The sequence below is a fragment of the Trachemys scripta genome, chromosome 2, assembly GCF_013100865.1.
Source record: "Trachemys scripta elegans isolate TJP31775 chromosome 2, CAS_Tse_1.0, whole genome shotgun sequence".
Classification (NCBI taxonomy): Eukaryota; Metazoa; Chordata; order Testudines; family Emydidae; genus Trachemys; species Trachemys scripta.
The window spans coordinates 28045057-28068662 of record NC_048299.1 but is presented as its reverse complement, the minus strand read 5'-3'; positions in this window follow the sequence as shown (position 1 = coordinate 28068662).

The window sequence follows — 23606 nt, the reverse complement described above, 5'->3', positions numbered from 1 at the left end:
CCCCCCCCAACTGCCCCCCAGGACTGTATCCTGACTGCCCAAAACTTTCTCCACTCCCCCCAAAAAGCCCCCCCCGTTTCTTGACTGCCCCCTCCAGAACCTCCCTGCCCCTTCTCCTGCCCCCCCTTACCCTGCTGCTCAGAACAGGGTGTTGGGCTCTGTGTGAGCCGGACACGTGGCTAAGCTCCCCAGCACAACAAAACCCGGTCCCTGGCCCTGCACAACAAAACCCGGTCCCTGGTCCGGACCGGGTTGCAGGGGAGAGCTGCCCTTGTATCAGCACAAAGTGCTCTCGCTCCCGTTTTGCTACGCTGCATGGCAGAAACCGCTCCCAGTTGCAAAAGGGGAGGGCTGCACTTTGTGCTGAGACACTTGCTCAGAATGCAGGGCGGAGCTCCTCTCCAGCTGCTCCGGAGTCCAGCCCGGGACTTTCCTGCAGCCCTCCCAGCCGCTCGCTCTGCTGTGCCGGGGGGAGGGGGAAATCCCGGACATTGTGAGTGCTTTACAAATTCCCCCCGACGCTATTTTTAGCACAAAAAGGAGGACATGTCCGGGTAAATCCGGACGAATGGTAACCCTAGCCTGGATAAGTCCAACAGTTCAGTTAAACAAATAAGGATAAGAAAAGGAAAATGCACTCCTGATGTAAACTTCTAGCTGCGATAAGTCTCCTTAGGGTTGTATAAAAAGAGAATATAGATAGTTGGTAAGGATTTAAATTCACATTTGTCTCTGTTAATGTACAGTCTAGTGTATAGGCAGGGAGAGAGTTCTAGAAAGTGATCATGTGACTTATTGGGGAGTTTGGAAAGAATGGAATTGGAATTGCATAGGAATTAAAAGGTTAGATCCTAGTGCTTAACTTAGGTGGGATAATATTTGCAGCTGGGAGAATGATTAGAAAAGTGAAGTGTTAATAATATGCAGTTAAAAGAGAACTTTAATGAACTGAATGGATGTGGATGAGGTACAAAAATAATTAAAATTATATTTAATGAGAGAAATAGAAAAGTTTAGCGTTGTTCATCCTCTGAGGAAATGGGAAGGAGTTGAATGAAGCTGGGGATAGAAGCTAAAAAAGGAAAGAGCAAATGGAGAAAAAATGAAAATTCTAATTTGTTTTTATTTGTCTCCTGGTGATATTAAAATTTGTAAAAATGTAATTGTGACATATTCCTGGATGAAAAAATTAGTTTCACTTGTGTGTATTCTATAATTTGTTAATCTTAGAGTATTAGAGATTTGACTGGTGTTTTATATTTAATTAGTATCATTGGCTACTTTTCTAAGGATGATAGATAATATTAGAGAAATCCTTTACCATAATTAATGCAGCTTTAAGAAACTAAAATTAAAAAAACTAACATTCAAAACACAACATTTAAAGAGGCTCATCTGTACTTGAGGTGAATGTTCCCGTCTCTCTCTTTGGCTGCATAATACAATATTTTGGCCAACATGTCTTGGCTCATTCCTGCACGTGGAGAAGGGCACAGCTGTGTAACATGTAGTATGGTTAAAATACCAACTTTTACATCTGCTGCAATTAATTCCCCCCCCCCCCAAGTTGATTGGACAAATCCTCACCAATACTATATGATATGTACACAATCCTTCACTATTAAAATCCCTAGTACTTATATAGAATTTCTGTATTAAAGTTTTTTAGAAAGGGTGATAAGCCATAGTATCCCCATTGTAAACAGAGAGACTGAGGCACAGAGAAGTTAAAACAATTGCCAAAGGTACATAATGAGTCAGTAGTGGAGTTGGGAACAGAACTGAGATCGCCTGACTCCCAGTCCACTGTTCTATCTACTGGACAACATTGTCTCTCTAGGCAAAATTCCCGGAGGACAAGTTGAGGGTTAAAATAGCTGTAGTATCAGTACAAAAACAATATTGAGATTTAAGTAATAGAGATAAGGAACTAGTGTTATGGAAATTCAAGGAGGAACACAGCATCTCAGAGCCTTTTGGTACGGCATTCCCAAGACATGCGAACTGGATAAAAAAGTTATTCTTTGCAGAAAGACAAAGATACCTTGTTTGGGTTCAGATGCTTCTCCCTATCTCATTCCTAGAATCACAGTAGTTCAGCAGATCCTAAAGTCTCATCTGTCCGTACCACTTGAAAACAGTGTGATATCCACCAGAGAAGAATCAATATTGCAGTTTCAGGTTAGCTGTACCTGTGTGTTCTCCCTCTGTAGTCCATTAAGGGCACACCCTTTAAGACTTCTGGCTCCCAGCCATTACCTCTTTTGGGCAGAGACCCACATCTCACTCCCTCCTTCATTTTATTGATCAGTACAAACCTTTTAGAACAGAGAAGCCTGATTCTCAGGCCATATCTACGCTTTGAGGATTGATGCTGCTGAAGTACTCTGTTACCCGGGGTTCTTTTAACCCTAAGCTCTTGGTAATAAATCAAGGGGGGAAATAAATCAAGGGAGACATGGCCGTCCAACTGATAGATGGCTGGCACAAACAGGACAACACAAGAGTGCTTTCACTTAAAGCAAAACTTTACTTAGTCTCAAGCACTTACACATATCCGCAACAGGTTAGTAAAACACCCCCAACCCTTGATAATTACCGAAGCTGAGTGTGGCTCTTGAGTGGCACAGCGACAGTCTTCTATCTGCCGGTGGGGACCCCAAGATGCATCCCTGAAAAAACCCTCCTGAAGAGTCCAGCTACCTCAAACTTTTTCCCCTTATTTATACATTAGTAATACAATGACATACCACTTAAAGAAAACTTGCTAAGCAAGCAGTTTTTAAAGATCAAGCAAGAGGTTTCCTTCTGATCATTAATTAACCAGATATGTTTTTTTCAGAGTGTGCATGCCTTGAGGCCCTGACAGACACATTCCCGAGGGCACATATAGACGAGCTTCCTGTTTTTCTAAAATACATATATCAGCAATTTCAACATTCTTAGCAGGACGAACGCGGAGTCATACTGCCCTTTCTGTGGCACCCAAAACCCCCTCCCCTCCTGCCCTGGTTAAGCTAAGGCCGCTGCATGGCCAATTTACGGCCTGCCGACATGGCTGCTTTTAGCAATAAGCAATAATGGTTTCAGGCACTTTACTGGTTTGCCAAAATTTCCCCGTACAACTCCACCAGAACGAGCGGAGTAAGGTAAGTCGGTGGGAGAGTGTCTCCTGTCAACGCAGTGCAATGTAGACACTGCAGTTAGACAACCTAAGATACATCAACTCCAGCTAGGTTATTCATGTAGCTCGAATAGCATAACCTAGGTCGATTTACCCCGGTAGTGTAGACAAGGCCTCAGTTTTGTCATTGGCTGACTTGGAATCCTTATCTCATCACCTTAAGGCTTTCTAGTGTATGCTTCCAGGCAGGCCATCTCACAGGTCCAGAGAAGCTTGCGCCACTTCCAGGTTTTGAGGTCTCTAGACATAATAAAAAATGACGACACGTGAAAACAAAATAAGGCACCAAAAAAAGAGTGAGACTTAATTTGAATATTTTTTTATTTAACAAATGCTTTTCTAGCCTTTTTCTGTGTAAGTGCACTAATTATTGAGGAAAAATCTAGCTTTCGTGCAATGTCACAGCTGATATTAAGCATGGCGAGACCATTCAAATGCTCTTGTCCCATAGTTGAACAGTGATAGTTCTTTACCTGCTTCAATGCATTGAAGGTGCGTTCACCTGAAGCCACTGATGCAAGCAAACTGACAAAAATATGCAATGCAATGGTGATATTAGGAAACATTCCAGAGAGTCCAAGTTTTAGTATTTCTTGAAGCTATTGCTTTGGCTTGCAATCCATTTTAAAGTTCATGGAATATATTCATTTGAGGAAGATGACCTCGTCACTGAGATCTTTTGAGATTTCTTTGTTGTACTGTTGCTGAAATTGTTCAGCTGCAGAAAGTAGATCTTCATTACTCAGTCTGTTGAACTGCCAAAGAAACCCCAAAAGGGTACAAATTAGTCTCAGTGACTCAAATTGACGTGTAAGACATGATTGAATAGAGTCAATGATGACAAAGAAGACATTGACCCTATAATGCTGCTCGGCATCGGATTCAGTAGGTAAGTTGCGATTGGTGGAGACTCAGATGAAATGCCAATATTCTGTGCTACTAATTTGGACTCAGTCAGGATCGCATCCCATTGTTCATTAATATGTTGAATGTCATTGATAAGACTTTCAATGTTATTCATCTCAACATCAAATGTAGCATTGTGTGCTTCAATTACCAGATTAGTTGGTGGATCATTGTTAGTAGCTTTAGCCACAAAGATGACATCAGAATGCATTGAAATTTGGACATGTGCTTCTGAATAGAGTGAAGTTCAGTTCGAGCCTGTGCAGTAAGATTGAGAGATTCAAGCTCATTTAAAGCCTTTCTCACTGAATTCAAATGCTGCGCAACTGGTTGAACACCATCAATCCATGCAGACCATCTAGTTTTGGACATCCCATGCAGTGAAACAGAAAGATATTATTTCAGAATTTCCCACCTTAGTGGACAGCTACTGAAGAGATTGTATATTTGCTGAACAATTCCAAAGTAAGTAATTGTCTTCTTGCATGATACAAGGTTTAGTGTGTGGTTTCCACAGCTGGAGAAAATACAGTTTGAATTATGCTCAAGCAGAACTGCTTGTACACCTTTGTACTTCCCACCCATATTAGATCCATTGTCATAGGTTTGACCAATGCAGACTTGAAAATCTAACTTAAAACCTTCTAGAATTGCTAGTACATTTTGAGCTGTCTACAATCTTAACATATCGAATAACCATAGTAGTCTGTTCCTTGTGAGAACAATCTGGAGTGGCATCAACAATGATTGAAAAATACTTGGCATTTTGAATCTCATCAAGAATTGTTGTTTGTACGAATGACCCACGTAGCTCAATAAACTCATTTTGTAAGCACGTGGAGAGATAAAGGACTTGCATTCACTTTTGATTCTCTTGCGATTCTTGAACACATTTAACATGCTCTGATAAAAGTGGGTCATATTTGCTGAGCTCAACTATGCCTAGAAAGTTTTCATTTGCACTATCACCAATACGTTGATTAGAACCAAAGAAAGCCAATTTCCACTTTTGCATCTGTTACTGTTGGCACATCTTCTTGACTACTGTCCTCATGTTCAGGTATTGGCATTGAAATATCACCTTTTGCAGTTGCAGAGTTTTCATTATCTGTAGCATTGTTTGTTGGGTAAGGTGTGTTTTCCAGCAGGGCCGGCTCTAGCTTTTTTGCTGCCCCAAGCAGCAAAAAAAAGCGCCACCCTCCAGCCCCCCCGCCGAGCGCCGCTGGAACCCCCCCCCCAGAGTGCCGCCGCGCGCCGGAGCCCACCCCCCCCCGCAGCGAGCGCCGCCGGAACCCCCCCGAGCGCCGAGCCCCGCGACGCCCCCCGCCGCCAGAACTCGCCCCCGCCCCCTGCCAAGCGCCGCCGGAACTCCCCTCCAGCGCCGCGCCTGTGCCGCACCCCNCCCCCCCCCGCGGAATGCCGCGCCACGCTCCTCCCGCCACCCCTTACCAGGTGCCGCCCCAAGCATGTGCTTGGGTGCCTGGTGCCTGGAGCCGGCCCTGTTTCCAGTGGTTTGAGAAATGAAGTTATTGGCTTTGAGCTCTTAGCTGCTGCTTCACTCAGTTGTTTTCGCCGTCTCTTGCTTGCACCACTTTCAAATCTCCTCTTCATAGTGATCTATCTGGTCAATCTGTAGCCTATCCACACTTGAAATATTCTGCTGTAAATAAGTAGCTTATCTACACTTGAAATCTTCTACTGTAACATGTACACAAAGGCTGAATGATACACAAATCCTGAAAAGACTTAAAATGAAGGAATACTAATTAAGAACACAAAATAAAACAGTCAGGTTATTATCCTTATCACTGAATCAAAACTCAAGCATGCAAGGTATAATATAATGAGCTGAAGACGAAGGGATGACATATATATAGTAAACACAGACACTGATACAGACAGAGGGATAATGTCCAAAAATTTCAAACATGTGTCCTCACAAAACTCACTGTACAAGATTGTCCTCACAAATTTCCACCTTGAATCTGGGCCTATAGACCATGAAAGCCTATGATGATGGCCAAGCTATCAAGCTAGGGCTCAACCAACCAACCAGTCACCTCTTTTAGCTACCATATGAAGATAATAATGAGAAATTCTCACACATAAATAATTCCTTAGTCAACTAGATGTAAAACTATAAAGACCCTAAAATGTAACAATTCTCTACCTTTCAACATGCACTTGATCCAGCACCAGCCACTAGTAGTGGTTTGTTTATATAATCAGCTGATCTGAGAGGACACGTTCATCACAGACTAATCTTGTGCCATCAGAACCAATATATTTTATTAATATTTATGAACATTTTAACTCTTTAATATGACAAAATCGATATCAGTTAACAAAAAAAATATGTCTTTTACCAAATCACATCTCTTATTTGCTTAAATTTGCAGCTCTAAGCTGAGAGAGTGTGTCACATTTTGGTCTGATAGGGATGTGCATAAAAACAAGTTGTGAAACTTATCAAATGCCAAAAAATTAACAAGGGTCTAAATTTGAGGCCCAGGCCAAATGATCCTCCTGCCCCCTCTCTGCCCCCCCCTCTGATTGGCCCTGCTTCCAGGGACATAGGCTACTAAAAGCTGTCTGCTAGCTGGAAGAGTAAAGCCGGTGGGTGGCAGCTTTTATAAAGTCTTGTTCCACTTAATTTCAACCCAGCAGCTTCTCTAGAAATGATCTGCTGCTTTTTCTCCACTCCCATGGCAATTGACCCAACTGCAGAGACTCATGTAAATTAATATATGACCTCTCCTGAGGATTCTTGTTTCTTGAGCTCTTCTGCCCATGGCAGCAGCTAGCCAGGAAGCACAGACAGGCATCTGAGTCCTCTCTATCCCTCACCCCAACCCATAAGTAACCCATTTGTAACAGAGATATGGTCTTCTATGTTGGTCCTTTATCTCTACCCAATATGAACCAGTAGCGGGGGGGAGAAGCCTCATGTGAAATTCAGTATTCTGTTTGTGCAAATATTCATATGGCAGCAGACTATGTTATTTCTGCCAAAGCAGTTGTTAGAGAGACAAGGTGGGTGAGGTAATATTTTATTGGACCAACTTTGGTTGGTGAGAGAGAGAAGCTTCTGAGCCACACTGAGCTCTTCCTCAGGTCTGGGAAAGATACGCAGAGTGTCACAGCTCAATAGGTGGAAGAGATCATCTAGTATAAATAATTAGCACAGTCACCAAGGTAGGGTAGCAGTGAAAACAAAATACATTGATGCTAAGCTTACTCTTTAAGGAACAGAAAGTCTGCAAAGAGGGTTGTGTTCCTGTCTTCTCTGCTAAAAGAAGTGTCAAGTGTGAAGATATTTTGTCACACCCAATTAGGTGTGAAAACCACAGGTTTTAACAACAATATATATATATACATATACGTATGAACCTTATCTGGGAGCTTAGAAGAAACATCTGCAATATGATTTCCTGCTTAAAAGTGTAAGAATTTAAGAGGCTACAACATATACAAATGTTTTTGCTTTCATTTCGGTAGCTGGAAATAAGAGAGTTGGAACTACAGTACCAAAAGACTTCAAATACTATCAAAATTGAATGGTAATTTCCTGTGTTGTTAACTCCGAACTAAATTCCTGCAAAATATTAGGTAGGCTATTAATACCAAATGGTCTGACTTGAGAGACTACATTTTACTCACAACAGAAAGCCACATTAATTGCTGGCTTATGCATTTTACTGGATCTCCACAAGTGGAGCTGAAATCCTAAATACAGTGCAAGTGCCAACCTCATATTTCATTTTGAGCTGCTTATATCTTACTGCCAAATCCCTGATACCTCCAACAACTTAAAACCAAAGGAACCCACCATCCTCAGGAGAAAGAATCCATATTAATTTAACCTTTCCTCCACTTAATGTAAAAAGGCTAGAAAGATAGTTGTAAAGAATGTGTCCCTTTAGAATTTCACTGTACTGCACTTTATGGCCACTAAGAGCTCATGGCAGCAATGGAAATAGAACTGAGATCTTCTAAGGGTCTGTCTACACTACGAAATTAGGTCAATTTTATAGACGTTGATTTTTAGAAATCAATTTTATACAGTTGATTGTGTATGTCCCCACTAAACGCATTAAGTCAGCGGAGTGTGTCCTCACTACTGTGGCTAGCATCGACTCATGGAGCGGTACACTGTGGGAAGCTATCCCACAGTTCCCGCAGTCTCTGCTGCCCATTGGAATTATGGGTTAAGCTCCCAATGCCTCATGGGGCAAAAACATTGTCGCAGGTGGTTTTGGGTGCACGTTGTCACTCTCCCCTCCCTCCCTCCGTGAAAGCAACTGCAGACAATCATTTCGTGCCTTTTTGCCTGGGTTATCCGTGCAGACGCCATAGCACGGCAAGCATGGAGCCCGCTCAGCTCACCGCTGCTGTTGCGAGCATTGTAAACACCTCACGCATTATACTGCAGTATGTGCAGAACCTGGCTAAGAGACGGCAGCATAAGGACTATTGTGATGAGGACATGGACACAGATGTTCCTGAAAACACGGTCTGTGGCAATTGGGACATCATGGCGACAGTGGGGCTGGATGATACAGTGGAACGCCGATTCTGGGCCCAGCAAACAAGCACAGACTGGTGGGAACGCATAGTGTTGCAGGTATGGGATGATTCCCAGTGGCTACGAAACTTTCAAATGCGTAACTTTCCTGGAACTCTGTGAGTTGCTTTCCCCCGCCCAGAAGTGCAGGAATGCCAAGATGAGAGCTGCCCTGACTGTTGAGAAGCGAGTGGCAATAGCACTGTGGAAGCTTGCAATGTCTAACTGCCACCGGTCAGTCGGGAATCAAGTTGGAGTGGGCAGATCTACTGTGGGGACTGCTGTGATTCAAGTAGCCAATGCAATCACGGAAGTTCTGGTGTCAAGGGTAGTGACTCTGGGAAATGTGCAGGTCATAGTTGATGGCATTGCTGCAATGGGTTTCCCTAACTGTGGTGAGGCAATAGACGGAACGCATATCCCTATCTTGGGACTGGACCACCTTGGCAGCCAGTATGTAAACTGCCAGGGGTACTTTTCAATGGTGGACAGTAGTAAGGAGCAGTTCGATTATAGGCTGAGCAAGTGCAGAATGGTGGTAGAATGTCCCTTTGGACATTTAAAAGCTCACTGGCGTGGTTTGCTGACTAGGTTAGACCTCAGCTCAATCAATATTCCCATTTTTATTACTGCTTGCTGTGTGCTCCATAATATCTGTGAGAGTAAGGGGGAGATGTTTATGGCGGGATGGGAGGTTGAGGCAAATCGCCTGGCTGCCAATTTTGAACAGCCAGACACCAGGGCGATTAGAAGAGCACAGGTAGGCACTCTGCGCATCAGAGAGGCTTTGAAAACCAGTTTCATGACTGGCCAGGCTATGGTGTGATAGTTGTGTGTGTTTCTTCTTGATGCAAACTCGCCCCCTTTGTTGATTTTAACTCCCTGTAAGCCAACCACCCTCCCCCCTTCAATCACAGCTGGCAAAGGAAATAAAGTCACTATTGTTTTGAGACTATGCATTCTTTCTTTATTAAAAAGAAAGGGAGATAACTGATAAGGTATCCTGGGTGGGGTAGGGTGGAATGGGGGAGGAGGGAAGGACAAGGCCACATAGCTTATTGTAGCCACACTACAAATCAAAACTGTTTGAATGACAGCTTTCTGTTGCTTGGGCCATCCTCTGGAGTGCTGTGGCTGGGTGCCTGGAGCCACCTTCTTCCCCTCCCCCCCCCGTATTCTTGGGCATCTGGGTGAGGATATGGAATTTGGGGAGGAGGGCAGGCAGTTATGCAGGGGCTGCAGTGGCAGTCTGTGCTCTTGTTGGCTTTTCTGCAGCTCCACCAGACACCTGAGCATGTCCGTTTGCTCCCCATTAGCCTCAGCATTGCATCCTGCCTCTTCTCATCGCGCTCATTTAATGCTTTCTGGACTCTGCCACTGAACACCTCCATGCATTCAGCTGTGCCCTTTCAGTGCGGGAGGACTGCATGAGCTCAGAAAACATGTCATCGCGAGTGCATTTTTTCGCCTTCTAATCTGCGATAACCTCAGGGATGGAGATGATAGGGGGAGTATAGAAACATTTGCACCTGCGGGGGGATAAAAGGGAGAGTAAAATTTAAGATGATATGTTTCTGAGAACAAAAGGGAGACTCTTTCACAGTGAATCAAGCAATTCACAGCAGACAGCACATGTGCTATAGGTACAAGGTCACATTTTGCCTTTCATATTGAGTGCCTTCCGGTATGGTGACACATCACACATGGCTGGGCAACAGAATTTGGTTTCCAGGCAGCCATGGTAAGCCAAAGGGTATGCGGGTTTGGCTTCTAACGTCTTGATAACATGTGGGAATGTTTTCAAACTGGAGCGCCCTCCTTTCCCATAACAAGCAATGCGGGTTGGGTTTGCCATTTAAAAGGAAGGGCTGCGGTTTTCGGGTGGATGTGCAGCACACATCTCCCCCCACCCCTCCGTGTGGCTATTTGGGATGATCTCTTCACCCCTCCCCCTGCCGCGTGGTTGTTCTCAGGGATGATCCCTTTTAGCCAAGCGCAAACAGCCCAGCATGAATGGGGTCCTTTTACTTTTCCCTTACAAAAATTCCCCTATTTCAATGAATGATATCACTCTCCTGAGGCTACCACAGAAAGATATAGACCGAATGTTGCTTGAATGCGACCAAAACCCAGGACCATTCGCTGCCATGCTTTGTGCCATTCCAGACTACTTGCTACTGGCTTGGTGTGGTAAAGTGTCCTACCGTGGAGGACAAAATAAGGCAGCCCTCCCCAGAAACCAGCTGCAAAGGGTTTCAGAGTACCTCCAGGAGAGCTTCATGGAGATGTCCCTGGAGGATTCCCGCTCCATCCCCAGACACATTAACAGACTTTTCCAGTAGCTATACTGGCCACGAATGCATCCCAAGTCTTCACGGCAAATCAAACATTAAACACTATTGCTTTTAAACCCTGTACTGTAGTTACAAATGTGCACTCACCAGAGGGGCCTTCTCCGCCTTCAGGGTCAGGAATCCCGCCTTGGGAGCATATTGGCTCCAGGGTGATGAAAAGGTCCTGGCTGCCGGGGAGAACGGATTCACTGCTTGCCTGCTGCGCATTCTCCTCCTCCTTCTTCTCCTCATCCACAAAATCCTCCTCCGTGTTGCATCAGACTCCCCCTTGCAGGCGTCCACAGACAGTGGTGGGGTAGTGGTAGGGTCCCCCCTAGAATGCCATGCAGCTGATCATAGAAGTGGCATGTATGGGGCTCTGACCCAGAGCAACCGTTTGCCTCCTTTGTCTTTTGGTAGGCTTGCCTGCAGGGCGGCCTTAGCAAGAGCGGGGCCCGATTCCTGGGGGTGGGGCTTGCTGCCGGCAAGCCCCGCCCCCAGGAATCGGGCCCCACTTGGGCTGGGGTCGCGGGGTTTGGGTCTGGGCCAGAGCCGCTGGGGCCCGAGCCAGAGCCGCCGGGGCCCGAGCCAGAGCCGCCAGGGCCGGAGGGGCTCGGGCCAGGGCCGCTCGGGCCAGCGCCCCAGGGCCTGAGCTGGGCCGGGGGTGCTCGGCCGGGGCCAGAGCCGTGGGACCCGAGCCAGGCCGGGGGTGCTCGGCTGGCACTGCTCGGCTGGGGCCGGGGCCAGCGCCCCGGGGCCTGAGCCAGAGCTGCCGGGGCTGGAGCCTGAGGTGTTCGGGCCGGTGCCCCGGGGCCCGAGCCGGGGGCGGGGGTGCTCGGCCAGGGCCTGAGCCGTGGGGCCATGCTGGGGGTGCTTGGCCGGAACTGGGGCCACTGCCCCGGGGCCCGAGCCGGGCTGGAGCCAGAGCCGCTCAGCCGGGGCCGGGCTGGCACCCTGGGGCCCGAGCCGGGCTGGAGCCAGAGCCAGAGCCGCTTGGCCAGGGCCAGAGCTGCTCGGGCCAGGGCCGGGGGTGCTCGGCCGGCGCCAGGGCCAGGCCAGAGCCGTGGGGCCGGGCCGGTGCGCTCGGCCGGGGCCGGTGCCCCGGGGCCAGTGCCCCGGGGCCCGTGCCGGGCTGGATCCAGAGCCGCCGGGGCCGCTCGGCCAGGGCCGGACTGGGCCGCACCACGCCTCCCAGGAGCCCTCCTCGCGCCTCCCCCCCCCCGCTTACCTGTTGCTGCCGCCGCCTGCCCCTTTTCAGACTTTCCACGAACATCTGATTCGCGGGAAGCAGGGGAGGGGGAGGAACAGGGGGCGGAGCATTCAGGGGAGGGGAGGAGGGGGAAGTGAGCTGGGGGCGGAGTGGACAGCTGCGGGGCCCTCTTAGGCGCGGGGCCCAATTCAGCCGAATCGGCTGAATCGGCCTAAAGCCGGCCCTGCTTGCCTGAGCTCCTTTACTTTCACGCGGCACTGATGTATGTCCCTGACCTCTGTCCATCATGCCCTGTGCGATTTTGGCATATATATTTGCATTTCTTCTTTTTGATCAGAGTTCTGCCTGCACAGATTCTTCTCCCCATACAGCAATCAGATCCAGTGTCTCCCATTCGCTCCATGCTGGAGCTAGTTAGCAATTCTGGGGGGACTGCATGGTCACCTGTGCTGAGTTCACTATGCTGACGAAACAGGAAATGAAATTCAAAAGTTCCCGGGGCTTTTCCTGTGTACCTGGCTAGTGCATCGGAGTTGAAAGTGCTGTCCAGAGCGGTCACATTGGAGCACTCTGGGATAGCTCCCGGAGGCCAATAACATCGATTTGCATCTGCATTACCCAAAATTCAACCCAGCAAGGTAAATTTTAGCGCTACTCCCCTCGCCGGGGAGGAGTACAGAAATTGATTTTAAGAGCCCTTTAAGTCGACGGAACAGGGTTGCTTATGTAGACACATTCCTTATAAAATCAACCTAATGTGGCTAAATTCGACCTAACCCTGTAGTGTAGACCAGGGCTAAAAGCATTTGAGCTAAAAGTGTTGGGGTTTTGTTTGTTTTTCCCCCTCCTTTCTCTGCAACATCAGAGATAGCTGGAGAGGGGACAATGGATGGGGTGAGTCAGTGCTCTGAGGTGGTACAGAGATTTCTCTCTCAGGTACTTCGGTGGTTGGTTCTCGATTACATACTTAGGGTCTAACTCATCGCCATATGTGGGGGGGGGTCCGGAAGACATTTTCCTCCAGGTCAGATTAGCAGTGACCTGGGGGTGTTTTTGCCTTCCTTGGCAGTGTGGGACATGGGTTGCTTGCCAGGTTTACCTGGATACAACTCATTTAATCAGTTCCCTGCCATTGTAAGGGCTTTGGGCATGGGTGGACCTCAGGTCTCTCCTGTTCTCTGTCTGTGGCACTCCAAAGCTTAGTCTTCTGAGGGCTAGAATACTTTGGTCTAATTTCAGTTGTTGGCTTTAGTGTGTAGGCACTCGGTGATGTTGGTGGCCTGAACTATACAGGAGGTCAGACTATGTGATCTCGTGGTCCTTTCTGGCCTTAAACTCTATGATTCTTAAACAAGAAACTTCGTTAGTTGTATTTGTGGCCTATGACACATACAACTAAACCATACTGGCAACAAATTAATCTTGACCTGGTAGAGATTAGGATGACATTTTCATGGGGACAGATTATCCCATGTCTTCCTTAAGTGGCAATTCTTGCACTTTCCTCTGAAGCATCTTGTGCTGACCACTGTTGGTGACTGGACACTGGACTGGCTGGACTTAGGGCCTGATCCAGTATGGCAGTTCCTGTGTTCCTGTTATAGTATGTTTGATAAAATAATGTTGTGGAATATGAATGAATAGCTAATAATTTATAGGCCCTGTCTTTTAGCCAGGCCTCAGTCACACTGTTATTATTATGAGCACAATTAAATTCAGGTGCAAAATTATACATCATTTTGGTTTGTATTTATTGTGATGCAAGTTTGGGCCTGCAATAGTTGAGGCTGTTTTTGAAAAAATAGGGTGTAATGAGCTGAGCATTATGTTGATTTAAAATGTACTTGCCCTTTAAAGAGAGACATACATTATGTTTAGGCTTGGAAGGATTAGATTTTTATCAGTAAATGTCAGTAAGCATTGATTTCACCGTACACATCCAAACTAACAAAAACAATTTCATCTATAATAATCAAAATTTACAGATAGGCAAAGTAATAAAAATGCTGCTTGAAAACGTAGTTTGATTTAAGTATGTTTATTTTGTATATTTCGAGGTGTGATGTTGAACATTTGTGTTTTAATGGTTATCAAGCTTTAACTTTAAAATGTCAACATCTCCAGTAATTAAATAATTGATTTCCCGCATAATTTCTTGCCTTTGTAAAAGCTTAATAAAAATAAAAAATGCTGAAAGTAAACATTGGTGTTATCTCTATTGAAATGATAAGAAAAGACCAAATTCTGCCAAACCTAATTATATGTCAAGGTCAGCTCCACAGTGGAGCCAGATTTATGCCATGCTCCACCCAGTACAACCTTCTTTATTCTTTGGCCTTCATCAGAGGTCTGTTTCCTCCCATCATGTTTCTTAGTACACTGCTGCTAGCTCCCAGATCCCTGTGCTACAACCCTGCTCCCCTCATGTGGCCTCCTGGTAGATCCTAGCTACCACCCATGTTCTATTTTTAAAATGAAACTTCAATGGTGCATAGCCTTGAACTGTCCTCTGCAAAGGGATGAATTTAATTCTTATGCAAAGTGTGCAGACTAGGATGAATATGGTAATTTTTTTAAATAATAAATTTTGCAGAAACCCCGGATCATGCCCTGACCCCAGAAACAGCAGCCTCTGCAGGACTTACACAAAACTCAAACTGATTCACATTTTGTGCTCCTTTTCCTCCCTCAATCCCTGCCTTTTTACCTGGGACTCCCCTAGTCCAAGTCCCTGGCTTCCTAGTCTGGAAAGGAAGTGTGGCTTGAGCATTACCCTTTCTTTTGTGCAGCTGCTCTTCAACACAAAGGATAGGTCTCAACTGAAGCACAGAAGAAGAACAAAGTATTCTTTAATTCAGACAATACTCTTAACATCTCTGAATGTAGTTACTGCAAATTATCTGCAAATTATCTTTAACTCTTTCTATGGAGAGTTCATCCTGGGTGCTTATACAGCAATGACCCCTAATGCCATTAGCACCTTTCATCCTAACAATATATTGGGTTTTGTATTCATTCAGCATCTCACTGGTCCCTCAAATGTCTGATGACATGTTTCATTATATAACACATTGGCACTTCCACTCAGTAGTGGAATGAGATTCAAGTCCTCAAAAGGCATGCCTGTAATGTATGCAGTATCAGTGCCAAAGTGGAGACTATCTGTTGTAAAATGACTTTGATACATTGATAAATGGAGCTAGCTGACAAAAATTCTGTAACAATGAAGTATCATTTCAAAGCCAATATTTTTTTAAGTGCTGTAAGGTACAAGGAGCCCTTAATGACTAGCTGGGGATCATTATGTATGCAGGTACAAAATGAAGATGACAAGGATTTTATATCAATTTCTCGCACTATGCACTCACCTGCCAGCAGTGAGTTCTTCACCCCTTTCATTTTCTGCAGCCAAATACCACAGAAGCAGACCCATAAGCAGAGCTTTTGGGGGCAGCATTTACATTAAAAATGAACCTTTTACATAAATTATGACCTCTTTTGTTTCCCTGCTGACTGATGCACTTTAGCTGTCACATTCCCATTGTAAAGAGTCTGTTCTCTCATTGATGTGTTCTTGTAGCTCTCATTAACATTAAGGGGAGCTACATGCATTCATTCAGGCGCAGACAGAACCCACAGTGCCACTAAGACATAGTTCCATGGTATGGGGAATGCTGGGGAGTGTCACCCCAGCAGCAGCAGGGCACTGGAGGAGTGTGGGTCACCCTCTTCCTGATTATGGAGTGTATTCACTCCAGGCATGGTTCATTCTATGTGTTTGGTAGAGGAGTGGAGTCTAGGTTTGGTAGAGAGAGTGGAGTCTCTCCCTGCCCCATTTGTGGAGGTTATTACTGCTGTTGGATTGTACAAAGACTGGGACTGAACCTGGCTCCTACAAAGGAGTATTGATGGGTGGAAAGAGAAGGTTCCTTGTTGGAGCTGGGTGTGTGTGTCAATTAATAGTTTAATTTAATTGTGGAGTCAAGTGAATGGGGGGGAGAAGCATTTTTGGGGTTCTGAAGGCTATTAGTCAAATTCAGCAAAAGGTTTTGTTGAACAGTTTTCTTTCAAAAGAGTCAGAATGTTTTGTTTTGTTTTGATCATTTCATTTCAAAACATTTAGTTGTGAGGAAGTCAAAACATTTTGAGTTGACTCAGAACTATATTTTTCAGTTTTAGTTTTGGTGAAAACTTTTTGGGCAAAAAGATTTTTGATTCAAATTGAACCAGAATACTTTTGGATGTTTTCGGTTAGGGGGCTGAACCAAAAAAGCCAGTAGTTGCTCAACCCTTCCACTCTCACTCCACTTGTGTTCATACAATCCAGCACTAAAATGTGAAACTAGACATTCCAGATTGACAGCCTGATATAGCATCATTGCTCAGGAGAGGCCAGATTGTAGAATAGCAGGGATATTGACTCACCCAAGCACAAGGGTCCTAGTCCAAGATGCAGTGGTGATAGGGGCAAATAGAAACTGCTTCTTATTTGCCACAGAAACAATACAATCTTTCTCCTCAGAAATCTCCCAGATGTAAATCTGATGTAAATCTGATCTGTCTTCACTTGACCCTAGAACCAAGCATCTGTCATGGTGAATAGCTATCATTGCATTTCTCAGAAACAATCACCAGGATCCAGGATGACTTTTTGAGGCACTGGGACCAACAGACCACAGTCAGAACAGGAAACACAACACCCTTATTCCAATAATTTGATCCATTTGCTCATGAGGGAGTGATGCTTGGAAGGATTGACAGCATGCAGGCTTAACACCTGCAACTCTGATTCTTGGTTTTCCTGGCTGGTGAAAGAACAGGGAACCCTTAGGGCCTCTACTAACTGAAATTGTCAGCTCCTCTTTTGGAGTAAGACTCCTGTTTCTCTCTCTAAAACATGCAATATTTCAGCCAGCACTAAAGAAACCTACCCTCAACTCAAGAAATTTATCCAGAGAAGGGAGATGGGGAATAAATGATCTGGAGTAGTTTATCGAGCATCTACTTGGAGCTTCCGAAAAAGGTTTAGGATCCATCACAACAGTAAAGTCCCACGGTTATTCACAGTTTGGTATAGGGAAGAACACAACTTCTCTAAGGAAAAGGAAGTTAAACAATGATCTTCCTTTCTTGCCAGCTTTAGCTGAGTATCCATTACATTACTCTTAAAATTACAAATCTCGAAAGAGATAAAAACAGCAAGAATGAGTGCAATGTAATAGAAGGTATGCACTCAGCCTTTCACTTCTCACTCGAGATCTGGTCCTCTGATTTTCTATACAGTGTAGCAGTTGCTTCATCTCAAGTTAGTGCCTTGGTTTATATAGGTAGAGAGCCTATCTTGCTTTTTAGGACACTCTGACATAAGCCACTTCCTACTCTGATCTTGGAGCTAAGGTGGCCTTTCCCTCCCAGGAGTCTCTTAGTTGGGTCTGTAGACCAAGATCTGTTCCCTACAATAGTAAATGGATCTGGATTCTGGAGAGCAGGATGCTGCTGTACTTCCATAGTACAGCAGGGAGGGGCAAACAGACTGTTTCCTCTGCCATCTGGCTCAGTGACTGAGTTTAGGCCGGAGTTTCCTAGCAACTCAGGGTTATTGGGCATTTGAGACTGAATTGAAACTGAGATGCCTTCTAATCGCTTGAATTTGGTTGCTACAGCTACAGCCCTAGGGTGTATTGTGTGCTTTTTCAGCTCCCATGCCCTGGCACCTTTCACAAACACTAAATTAAACACACACACACACACACACACACACACACACACACACTCTCCCCTGGCCATTTTATAATGATAAAAATACACATTGGGAACATATATCCTTGCACTAAATGTTTTCTTCCTACCAGGCAATTGAAAGCCTTTAGCTGCACAATGCTTCAGAGTCATGCAAGTTTGGCATAGAAGAACACCACATGGTGTGTTGCACTCCTTCCTATGAAAAGATATATATTTTTTGAAAATAACTATAATTTGTTTCTTTAAAATCTCCTTCTTGGGCACTGGTATTCTTAATAATTGGCAGAAAGTCTTGTTTTTAAATGTAAACAGATGGATGGACTGCCAGCGTGGCAGAGTATAATTCTAATGCAGTGAAACTGATCGTGTATGAGAGATTGTAACAAAATTATTTGAAGGAACTTTAATGTGTTTGAACAACCGTAGTTGCTTTACCTTGGCTGTGAGTCTGGTCTTAATGTTTCAGACACTTCCCGTGTGAAGAGTGCAGCCATCATGTCATGTGTTTCAGTGCCGAGCCAATCCACACCTTTATCAGTGCCAAAGACAGCCTATTTCCCCCCAGGGCCTCAGAGAATAATAAATCCTATGGATTGCTGTGGTCTCCTGATTGGTGCTCTGGAGTGCCTGATTTCCTTTACTAGCCAGGCGGCCAAATAGCTCACCAACACTGCTATCAGCTGGTTGCCTCTTGAGTCTGAGGAAGGTGAAAAGATGAGAAGAAAATAGATGGTGAAAAAGCAGCCAGAAAAAGGAGTTAGATGTTAAAGGGAGACATGAAGAAGGGGATGTCAGAAAAATCAGAGAAGGCCGGAGGCAGCATTAGATTATGTCCATGTGTCACGGTGTTCTGAGGGTGCAAGCCAGACCAATAAGGGATTGTGTCACCACTTTCCCTGCTACTAGGGTGGCCAGGTGCCTGGTTTTTGACTGGAAAGTCCGGATGAAAAGGGGACCTGACCGTGTCCAGTTACTATGAGCAGGGGAGGCACCGGGTCATCATCCACTCCCACCCCTACTCAGCCAGAGCCCGTCTCCTACCTTCATTGGGTGGCTGCAGCTCCCAGCCCTGGCTCCCCAGGTAAGTCCCTCCTGACCCGGGAGTAGGAGGGGAAAAGCCGCGAGCAACAGGGAGAAAGGGGGGAGAGGAGTAGTCGGGGACAGGGCCTCAGGGGAAGAGGTGGGGCGGGGCAGGGAACTCGGGGGAAAGAGGTGGAGCAGGGCTTTGGGGGAAGAGGCAGGGGAGGGGAGGTTCCTGTTGGAGTGTCCGGTTTTTAAATATTACCAAGTTGGCAACCCTACCTGAAACCCTGCGTGCCTTACTATGCTTTTTGCTTTAGCTCCCAACCTGTGGCACTCACAGCTAGCCTACAAGCATGCAGATCGCAGCTTGGGTGTCTGTGTGCTACTTGGTTCATCAGCTCTGACCTCAGCAGCCTGTCTACAACTTCCACCAGCCATGGCACAACCAACAAGGTGACCAACACACCCCTAGTCCTGAATTTTCCCCAAACTGTATGCTCTGCAATGTCCAGTCCTCTTCTGGGCAGTTCAGAGATATAAGGTTTGTTGCTCCTTTAAAGAGACAAAACCACATTACTGCTTATTAACTTAGCTGAAGTAAATATACCTTCCCATCAAACACAGCACTAAGTTGGTTAATAGTAAAAATAAAACAAATATATTAACAGGATATAGGTTAAGTGATGCCAAGGGAAAGGAATAAGGTTAGAAAGGGTTACAAGCAAATACAAGTGAAAGCATGCATCTAAAAGTCTAAAACTTAATTGGAAAGGTACACTTTTTTTCAGATGGTTTCTCTCACCAGTCTTCCTTCTTCCCAGCCATGGCTGACTTTCCCTCAGTCAGTTCCACAGAAATACAAAAAGCAGGTTTCCATTGTCTTCCTAGGCGAACGATCTTTGCCTAAGCAGGTTTCTCACCTATATTCAGTTTCCAGAAACTTCAAGCCCACCATGTTTGAAGGACCCATCTTTCTCAGCTTGCAAGAGCTCTGTTCCCTTGTCTCAGCCTAGTGATGGATGCCAAAAATGGCTTCTATCTTTGTTTATATCTTCCAAAGTTCAATGACCTTGTTTTGTGAGGCAGGATGACCTCATTCTATTATTCCCTTCCTGTGAGCTTCTCGTCCCCCTGCTGATCTGAATGTAAATGCAGCTTCTGTTGTTTTTGGTCTCACCTTTCTTAATTTCATTGGAGATAGCTATGATGTTCCCTCCGGTCTGGGAGAGACCTATTTCTCCCTTTGGTTGGTCACAGACTGTAAAGCATAATATTACTAAGAATCCAAAATTCCTTATTTAGTATTCATATATATAATTTACAATGATATTAATCACCAATGTCATAGGCTTCCATAAAACACCTTACTTTATAAACTTGATTAGTCATATTGTATACAATCAGTTGATATAATTGCTTATCACTTGAGGGTCAGACCTTCTGTCTTTATAGCCCAGACAAAGTTTCTTTTCCCTGATGGAAGCAGTCTCCTCCACCACTTATTAGTTTTGTTTACCTAATACATAAATGGACCTTCATTGTCTCTGCCTGATGCTTGGGCTGGTCAGAGAACCAAATACACATTGCTTTGTCTAGGGCAGATCTGTTTACCAACTCACCGTAACATGCGGGGATTTAACACATTTTAGCCATCATTACAGCATATAGCCATAATTCTTAATACACATCATGTACATACATCATGCAAGAATATTAGGGGAAAGTGAGGTATTGATTTCCAATGGCATATTACATGCCACCTTTTAGACATAGATTATAACTCGTGAATTGGAAAACACTGAATTGGTCAAGCCAGCTGAAACTCATTGCCTAAGACCAGTGAGCCCCTGCTCTTCGGGATGCACCATGTGATCTCCATAAAATATTTATGTGTAAAAATGTGTAAAAATTAGTCTACAAAACGTTTCTGTAGTTCCTCTTTAGGAAAACATCTATTAATACAATTGTTCAATAATGTCAGAAGAAATTTTTATTTTGAGATGAGATGAGATTAGAAGTTTGACTTTGTTTAATGAGATGGAAACAGTGATCTTCAAGAAATAATCAGTAACTAAAATGTCACCTTGCCTCCCTGTCCCTGCTATGCACCTGGCCGGCTACTCTGTCTAGAGAATAAGGGAGAGTGGGCACAGCCATGGCTTTGACCCTCACTGCTCTTTTTCTCAGGATGGGGAATTCCTGCTCTCTCTTCTCCCATCGGAGCTGGGCTGAGCTGGGCAATACGTTGATACTTTCCTGCACAACTACATAAAGACTGTGATGATCTAGCCCTAAATAATAGCTCAAGTGTTTCCAGAGCCTTTCATTCCAGAGGATTGCCAAGCACCTTACAAACTATATGTAGTGATCACTTTGCCCACCACTAGAATACAGCAGGTAAAACTTTGCAACTATTCAGTGGTACAAAGCAACAGTACAATAAGGGCAGGAAGTGAAGTAGGATACTGTTTCCAATTGAAAATGTTAGGGAATTTAGGTAGTCACAATTGGCTGTTAGAATTTGTTCAGGACACCAAGATTAAATTGAGTTTTTTTAGTAACCTCTGCTTTAACTAAGTAGTGAAGGCAATCGCATAACTATGTTGTGTCTCCATAGGCAATGTCTTCAGTGAAGAGCTATCAAAAAGGGAGAATTGAAAGGCTCATGTTCTCATGGGGGGAAAGTTGGGACAACTTGCCATAGCACGAATCCTGCTTCACTGCAAAGGGAAGACTTTGATGACTGTTGTTCTATTTCAGCTAGTCAGTGCAAACAATGAAAGCTATTGTCCATGTGGAGATAAAGACAGAATGTAAGGCACCTCTGTAATTACACTCTTTGATTAAATAGAAGTAAAGGGATATGTTTAATTATGCCCTGTACACACAGACATCTAACTTCAGATGAAAAAGGTAGTATTTTAAATGCTCTTTCAACAACTATTTCAATATCTTCCTATTAATGTTGAAATAGGTTTCAAGCTGAGCTTTCAAAATGTTCCCACAGTGCATGACCTCTGCTTCAGGGGATCATTACATCTTTGTCGGCTGACAAGATATGCTGTTATTTAGTCTCATAGATATGGTTTGTTTTAAAGGTTTTAAACAGTCCATAGTCTTTGGAGGGTTCAGGCCGGAGTTCATACTGAATATCCCCTTAGAGTGTGGGCAAATTTCACAGACATGTTGGGAAAAGAATGGTGGCTTTGTAATCAAACCATAATGATGTTTTGAAAAGTTTAACTCTAGTTTCTAGCGGCTGCACAAGAGTTCAAATGGTGTATAGTTGAGATGGAATTTAAAAGGAGAAGTGTTTAACAATAGCTATCAAACACATTTTACAGTAAAAGAGAATAGGTTTGTTTTGTGCAATACTGAGATTATACCAAGTCATATAGATATGGTTTTAAACTACTTGATTGTTTATGCTGCAACATATGGTGGTCACCAGGTTCTCTGGTCAAAAATTCTGGACAGCTTCCATGTGCGTATTAATATGTGGTTGCTGTCTTCCAGTAAGAGTAGAAGAGTTTCAGTGAAGCTGTGCAAAACTGCCAAATGTTCATGACTTGTTTGCCAACTGCCTGTTTGATACACTATAAGTAGCCAATGGGAATTGCTCATGGCATAAGGTTCCCTGATACATGTTGTATGGTATCAGAACTGACTTCAGTGGGAGTACTTGTAGAATAAGGTGCTACTAAGCTTGTGTAAGGGTATAAAAATCTAGCCCTACATTTTTTTGAATTGTTTTCCGTATGAACATTGATTTGAGTAAAAAAATTCTTAAGATTTATATGTCCCAGTGTGAAATTCACATTCATTTTGCCACATTTTGCAATTCACCGTTATAATGTATAGCAATTGGGTAGTATCCTTTTAAATAGCTTGTGAGTCCGCTTAGTGGCCTCCCTGTTTTCTATTGCAAAAGCAACTAGATCCTAATCAAGCTACAGTGAATATTTAAAGAGGCATTGTATGTTTGAATATAGTTAGTAAACATGGTTAACCATGTGTCAGTATATAATGCCTGCATCTGTAACTTTCACTCTATGCATCCGAAGAAGTGAGGTTTTTACTCATGAAAGCTTATGCCCAAATAAATCTGTTAGTCTTTAAGGTGCCACCAGACTCCTTGTTGTTTTTGTAGATACAGACTAACACGGCTACCCCTGATACTTGACACCATGCAAGGCACTAAATTTAGCCGTATGGAGTGGAAATCCATCAACCTCAACAAAAAGCTTACGCAGATACAGACAGACATCATCTTCCTCTCCAAATGCAAACAGATGGACATCATACCAAAAGGACTGAAGGTAAAAAATCCATTGCAATCAACATACTACACTGAGTATGGTGAGAGACTGTGCCACACACTCTCAAAGAAACTGAGGAACCACCTGATCAGCATCCTGTACAGCAGACAGGAGAAGATCAAGAATGAGCTCTCAGAACTGGAGACTCTCATACAATACCAACCTTCCACACAAACTTCCACGTGGCTGGACTTTACAAAAATGAGACAAGCCATTTACAATGCACACTTCACTTCTCTACAGAGGAAAAAGGACAGTAAGCTATCTAAATTAATACCTGCCACTGGGGGCTATAACAATGGTACCCTCAACTCATCTAACAACA